Genomic DNA, 7813 nt, shown 5'->3' with positions numbered 1-7813 from the left:
TTGATTTTCTTAAATCCACATCGGTTTGGAAGTCAGAATCAATGTATCCAATAAGGATCAGATCCTTAGCACCGTACACGAGTATAGAGTCCCTCGTTCTCTGAAGATACTTGAGGATGTTTTTAACGGCAGTCCAATGATCATATCTAGGATTGGACTAATATCTGCTGACAATGCCAACTACATAGTATATATCGGGACGAGTACACAACATGGCATACATTAAACTCTCTATTGTTGATGCATATGAAATTCGTTTCATAACCTCAACCTCTTGAGGTGTCTTAGGGCATTATTCCTTAGACAGATGAATTCCATGTCTGAATGGTAACATATCTTTCTTGGAATTTTGCATGTTATATCTAGACAATATCTTGTCTATATAAGATGTCTGAGATAATGCTAAAATTCTGTTATTGCGATTCCGAACTATTTGAATCCCAAGAACATATTGCGATTCTCCCAAATCCTTCATTTGGAATTTCGTAGCAAACCATCTCTTGATGTCAACCAGAAATTCTACCTCATTTCCTATGAGTAGAATATCATCAACATACAAAACCAAACAAACTACAGTTTTGTTGACAATCTTCTTATAAACACAAGGTTCGTCAACATTCTATTCAAAGTCATAACTGTTGGGTTTTATGTCCTAAAACTTATGGTTTGTAAACAATAAACTCATTTTGTAAATCAATAAAGTTGTTATTGAAGTTTGATTCAATAAAGTTGTATCGAATATATGAATTGTTTATTTCGTTTTAGAAATAAATTCAATAAACTGAAATATCCATGACTATTACATGAGTACTTGAACTTTATGTGGAGACATAAGAGTGGATTAGATTCGAGTAAATAGTCAAAATGATCTATAGTATATGAATAAAGTTGGGTGCCTTATTCTGGTAATACTATCGGATGCGGCCCACTCTGTAGTTGCTACAAGGAGTTGTAAAGTGCTACAGACAAAGTGATCATGATTCATACATGTAGTGACATGAGGAGAGGAGGCGTCATGTGCAATGAGTTTCTGTAAGATCAGACCAAGAAATAAGTCACTCTTACTTTATAACGTTGTTTACTATTTAAGACTGTCTATTTCAAAATGATAACCTAGGTAACTTGACCTTAATCCTGAGCTAACTATGAACTCCTGGTTATTCGGGATTATCCTAAGATTTGCATAGGCGAGGGTTGGCTCAACAGCGTCGACTCAATAAGCCACCTATTTTAGGGGTAAGACCGGGTAGATAGCTAGGGACATAGGGTGCAAGATGGAATTCACTCCTACCCACTTTTAGAGATATTAGAGAGGTTGTTCCCTTAAGTGCTGACTTCAGGTCTTGAACAAAGGGCCCGAGAAGGGCTCGATTTAATGATCGGATTACAAACAAGTTCATTAGAGGATCAGTGGGATTTAAAGAACAAGAGGTAATCTCGGGGGTAAAACAACCTTTTGACCCAGGCACTATTACGAACAACCTGTGAAGGGTTAATTTACTAATTATAATTATATCAAGTGGATATAATATATCTACAGTTAGGGGAGTGCAACTTCGGGCTTTAGTAGAGTGACCCATAGTTAACGAATGGGGGTTAATTCGATTAAAGAGTTTAGCCGATTAATCTCGGATCGTTGGAGCCCATAATCTGTAGGTCCACTAGGTCCCCCTACTAGCTCACAAACGGATTAGCCTTAGAGTAGCGTGATAAGTTTATTTGAAAAATTCAAATTAGAATTAAGGGAATTAGTAATTATATGTGATATAATTACACGTTTAATTTTTTAATTAATCAAAATTGGAGAATCAGTCAATATTTAAATATAATTTAAATATTAAATTCATGAATAGGGATTCATGATAGTGGAATTGATGATTAATTAATTTGATATTTGATACTAAATTAATTAGAATTAATTAAATTGTGTAATTAATTATTAATTATTAATTTTATTAGAAAAAATAATTATTGAATTAATTTTTGTAAAATTGATAAAAACTCAATTTTAATTAAAGAATTAAAATTGAAAAGTTAATTTTTAAATTTAAATTTTGATTTTGGATAAGTTTCAAAATTGAAATAAAAATTGGAAAATCAGAAAAATTGAAAAGTTAATTTTTAAATTTAAATTTTGATTTTGGATAAATTTCAAAATTGAAATAAAAATTGGAAAACCAGAAAAATTGAAAAGTGGGAATTTCACATTTCTTCATCCTAGCAACTCATTCATGGTTCCACTATTCTTACAGCTCAAATTCTCAAGCTTGAGCTGGAATTCATACAGAAGATTTGTTGCTTGAATGTCATGTAATATAAAATTTAGTTTTGAAGTGGAAATTAGTGATGGTTTTGAAGAGATTTTTGTTGAAAAATCTGTTTGAAGAAAGTCTTCATTCTATTGAAAATCAGAAATGTTTTCTCCTCTATTTCCCTAATTCAAGATTATTTTGAGTCACACAACTCAATCTAAGGCACCAAGAGAATAGTATGGAAGACTTTATGGTGGTTCACATCCAAAGGAAATGAGGATTGCAGCTGGAAATCGTGATTCAAGAGGTACGTCAAAGGTTAGTGTTGAAACTTTGTTTTTAGTTTATGAGCATGCTGAGTTTGAAGCCAAAATTAATGAATTAGAATGCTTAATGATCTTGTTTGTCTTTAATTGCTTCCTTCTTTAATCCGACATTTGGTATCAGAGCATCAAAACATTCAATTCGGTTTAGTTTTGGCTTGGTGGGTGTTTTTCATAAGTTGTATGAAAATGATGAACTGATGTGATTTAGGAGTTTTGACATTGTTTTCTCTTCAATTATGATGTAATTCTTTGTAATTGGTTCTTGTTTGATTGGTGTTAATGTGTGTTTAAGTGTCTATAATTTGATTGGAGTCATTAGAGTTGCAATTAGGTTGTAATTGAAGAAAGAAGTGAAAAAGGTCGAGCAACAGGAACTGGATTTATAGCCATTGCCCAATACTCAATGCTCGATGCCCCATACTCGAGGTATTTTGTGAAATACTTGATACACGATGGTACTCAATGCTCATACTCGATGCACGATGCCATACTTGCTGGTACTCGATGCTCATACTCGATGGTATTTTGTGAAATAATTGATGCATGATGCCATACCTGATGGTACTCGATGGTATTTAGTGAAATACTCGATGTACGATGACAAACTCGATGGTATTTAGTGAAATACTCGATGCATGATGGTACTCGATGATCAATGGTACTTGATGATTCACATACTCGATGATCCAGCATACTCCATGTTTGATGGTACTCGATGGTTTTTGCCCGCTTCAGTAGAGTTTTGAGCATTAGAGGTCCGGTTCGAGAGGTCCGGGTCTGGTTCAAGGCGGTTCGAGCAATCTATAAGTGTTTTGGAGCCATTTTTTGTTGATTTTTGTAATAATTAGGCCTTTGTTTGCTTAAAAATGCAAAAATTAAAACCATATCAGTTTGTGTTTAATTATTTATGCATGTGATGTATGTTATAATTAAATAAATCTTGTATGTGCATAAAGTATACCATGTAGATTTAAAATCCCACCATAGGAAGCATGTTACATGCATTGAAAGTATGTTATAAAGTGTTATAATATATAGTATGCATGTATAGGGTTTCAAATGTTTTAATATAAATGTTATATTAAATGTTGAATGCCTTTGATGTATGTTATGGATGTTTAGCATGTCTAAAATTTTGTAAGTTGTTATTAAATTGGTTTAGACATTTAAAATCCATAATAAAGATAAGTTTCATGCTCACGTAAGTTAACCACCTGTTTTAATAGTTAAAATAAGTTGACATCTTGTAAAATATGGTTACAAACTCAATCAGTATATAATCTTGTCTAAGGCTTGGGTATTTAAGTTGACGGTCTATGGAACACCTCTTACCTAGGGATTATGGTCGAATAATTGAGTGTTGTTAACCAATTTTATGAGCAATAAGTGCGGTGTGGGGTTTTAAAATTGGTTTATCACCTAGACATCATAGGTTAAATCTAAATATAAACATTATACTTGGATAAATACCTAGACTTAGGTTGTTTAATTAGCCGATACAAACCTGAGTAAAGATATACCCAAACAAATGTTAGGACATTTCAGTGGGCGTTTAGTAACATATATGATATGCTATTAGAACACTTCAGTGGGAATTTATTAGAATGCTTCAATGAGAGATTAATAACGTATACAATATGTTATTTTTAGCTCTCACGTCCCTAAGAGTTCACAATCGAGATTTATGTTTCGCTTCATGTCACCCTGAGAGTGACCTCTATTTGGAAAGTGTTTACATGAATCAAGTTCATGGTGAATAGGGGAAGTTGTTCATAGTAAAAACAAAAGTGATGTTTTGATTTTTATTCTCACGTCCTAAGAGTTTCACACCGTGAGATTCATGCAACGCTTCGTGTCACCTTGGGAGTGACCTCCATTTGGAAAGTGTTTGCATGAGTCAAGATCAAGGTGAATGAGGAAAGTTGTTCAAATAAAATTAAATATACGATATATTGATTTCAACTCTCACATCCCTAGAAAGTTCATACCGTGAGATTCATATGACGCTTCGTGTCACTCTGGGAGTGACCTCCATTCAGAAAGTGTTTATATGGGTCAAGATCAAGGTGAATGGGGGAAGTAGTTCAGAGTAAGTGGGTGAAGGACCTGTGTCAACGTGGTCTCTTCCATTTTTTTGGACCGTGAGATTCCTATATTGCACCTGCTTGTCGTCTTTAAGTGAGCCTTGCTAGTCGTTTAACGACGGCTATCTCCACGGAGGGTTGTAACATAGGATTCGAAACAACTCAAACTCCAGAAATGGATAGGATTTCTCAGGTCGTTTTCCAACCTTGACTTTCCAATTCGGTAGCATCATTGGGGCTGACCTCTAAGGTATGAAAATGGAGGGTTACACTTACGGAATTACTAAAGTGTTAGTAAGTTCTGACCAAAAACGGTAGCTAAATGACTATTGAAATATGAGTTATTCTAGAAATAGTATTTAGTCAAGAATGTCTTGCTTTAGTGAAGGAGTATTTGACTGCCCCTTGGTAGCACTTATTCTGACTCACTATAGTATCGTTGCAAAAATAATGAGTTTTGGGTACATTATTACTTTATTAAAACATGATTGGGTTTAAAAGCAATTCATTAATAAAATTAGTTTATATTTTCAGAATGACAAGTTCTTTAGTACATCTAATAGGCTTGGAAATCAAACTTAAATACAATACTGGTGATAGAGGACCTAAGGTTTGTTTTAACATAGGAGTGTCTTCTCGTTCCTAGCTTAAATGCAAACCGAAATGTTTAGGATGCATACGACAGATGGACCAGGGCTAACGAGAAAGCTCGTGCCTATATTTTTGCCAGCATATATGATGTATTGGCCAAGAAACATGAGAGCATGAGTACTGCTAGGGAGATTATGGAATCTCTGCGTGGGATGTTTGGACAACTGTCATTCTCCCTATGGCATGATGCAATCAAATATGTTTACAACTGTCGTATGAAAGAAGGGGCCTCTATTAGAGAACATGTCCTGGACATGATGGTCCATTTCAACGTGGCAGAAGTAAACGGTGTTGTCGTTGATGATAAGAGTCAAGTTGGTTTTATTCTTGAATCTCTTCCGAAGAGTTTTTTGCAGTTCCGTACGAATGCACTGATGAATAAAATAGAGTATAACTTGATACACTTTTCAATGAGCTACAGGTTTACCGGACCATGATGAGAGAAAAAGAACTGGAACCAGAGGTAAATGTTACTACCGTAGAAAAAAGAGTATCATCCTCTAAAAGGCCTGATATTGTTTCTTCTTCAAAGAATAAGAGTATTCCAGTAAAGAAGAACAAAGGGAAAGGGAAAAAGAAACTACTGGCAAAAAGGGCAAGGCAAATGTTGCAAATAAAGGAAAATGTTTCCACTGTAGCGAAGAAGGGGGAAAGAGAAACTGCCCACAATACCTTGTGGAGAAAAGAGCAGAGAAAGTAAGACAAGGAAACTAGTTCCTTGTAAACTCCAAGTTTTGAACATGGGAGCATTTCTCGGTACAACCAGTTGAAGATGCAGTTGCTGTTGAAAGATAAACTTCTTTACTTTTGTTATTGTAATGAAAGTTCTTTTATCTTTTGTAAAGAACATATTGTATAAACCTTTTATTATAAATGAAATGTTCACTAGAAAAAGTTATATTTTTTATACCCTATAGCAACTTCTGTTAGAACCAACCAAGTTAAAAGCCATTTGCAAATATTTAGATATTTAAAAACGACTAGAAATCAATAAAGGCAAAACGTTATTTAACCTGAGTAATAAGTTTATAACAGTTGAAGAGTTCAAGATGTATAAAACTTATTAGGTAAAATAAATTCGAAATACTTCGATTGGATCAAAGTAAAGAAAATAGAGAGTTTGAGATTTCTAGGGATATTTTGATAGAACATGAAATCCAGTGAAAACTCTTTACACCAAGTTGCCTTAATGGTTTTGAACATCATTCCAATTTTAAGATATTTTCTGAAACTCCATATGAGATGTGGAGGACTCATAAAAGTTGTTTATGAGATGTAAAAGATGTTTACATAGTTTAGGAATTTAGAGAAAAGATCGACACATGTGTTAGTGTCGAAACCTTAAGTATTGGAATACTGTTCAAATAGCATGCCTAACTAGGCAACTGAAAAGTAGTATATTTTTCAAGAAGATGAAAATCAAGTTTGTGTTGACAAATACCAAATTCCCTGGAAAAATATACGAGATCACTATGTATTATTTATATTCCATAAAAGCAAGTGTATATCAATAAAAAAGTTATTGATTAAAGCTGACACTGTAAACAAAAGTTGTTTGGACAGGTCAGATGTATCTTACTCAAAAAGTTGAGGGTACTTCGATGTATTGAGAGGAATGTATGACAGCCTAGCCATTATTTGGGTTTAGTGGAAACTCAAGTCACCAAATCACGGTGACAACATCAAGAAACAAAGAGTTGCGAAAATAAGATGCCTTCCCTATATAGTTTAATGAGAAATCCATAGTATACTAAAGTGTTTATAGCTATCCTCTCAGCTAAAGTATTTAAGGATAGGATTACGAGTTAGACAATCTAGGGCAAGTGGAAAAAAATCCATGAGTATGTGATACCTAAAAGAAAAACCATGGGTATGTGATGCCCTAGTTTATTGTATTTCTCCATAAAACTCAAAAACTTCGTAAGACCGGGTAGATAGCTAGGGATATAGGGTGCAAGATGGAATTTACTCCTACCCTTATGGTTGAGACATATAGATACTCTCTTCAAGATAGTCATTTAGAAAGGTTGTCTTGACATCCATTTTCAGATTTCATAATCATAGAAAGAGTATGCTAATAGATTTTATCATGGCAACCAAAAAGAAGGTTTCTTCATAGTCTACCTCCTCTCTTTGGGTGAACCCTTTTGCCACAAGTCTAGCCTTGTAGGTTTGTATCTTACCAGTTTGGTTTTATTTTCTCTTGTAGATCCACTTGCAACCGATGGGTTTTACCCCTTTTGGTTGATCTACAAGATCCCAAACTGAATTGAAGTACATTGACTTCATTTCAAGGTCATGACTTTAATCCACTGATCCTTATCCACATCTTCCATTGCTTGTTTAAAATTTATTGGATCCTCTAGGTCATCATCTGGTATGATGACTTGAGTTTCAATTAAACCCATGTATCAGTCAGGCTGTTGCACAACTCTCCCACTACGTCGAGGCATTCTCAACACTTGAAAAGGATGTGAAGTAACAGTTTCATCAACAACTA

Source organism: Benincasa hispida, chromosome 10 (assembly GCF_027475165.1).
Source record: "Benincasa hispida cultivar pf3 chromosome 10, pf3_genome.v1.1, whole genome shotgun sequence".
Lineage (NCBI taxonomy): Eukaryota > Viridiplantae > Streptophyta > Magnoliopsida > Cucurbitales > Cucurbitaceae > Benincasa > Benincasa hispida.
This window is presented reverse-complemented; position numbering follows the sequence as displayed.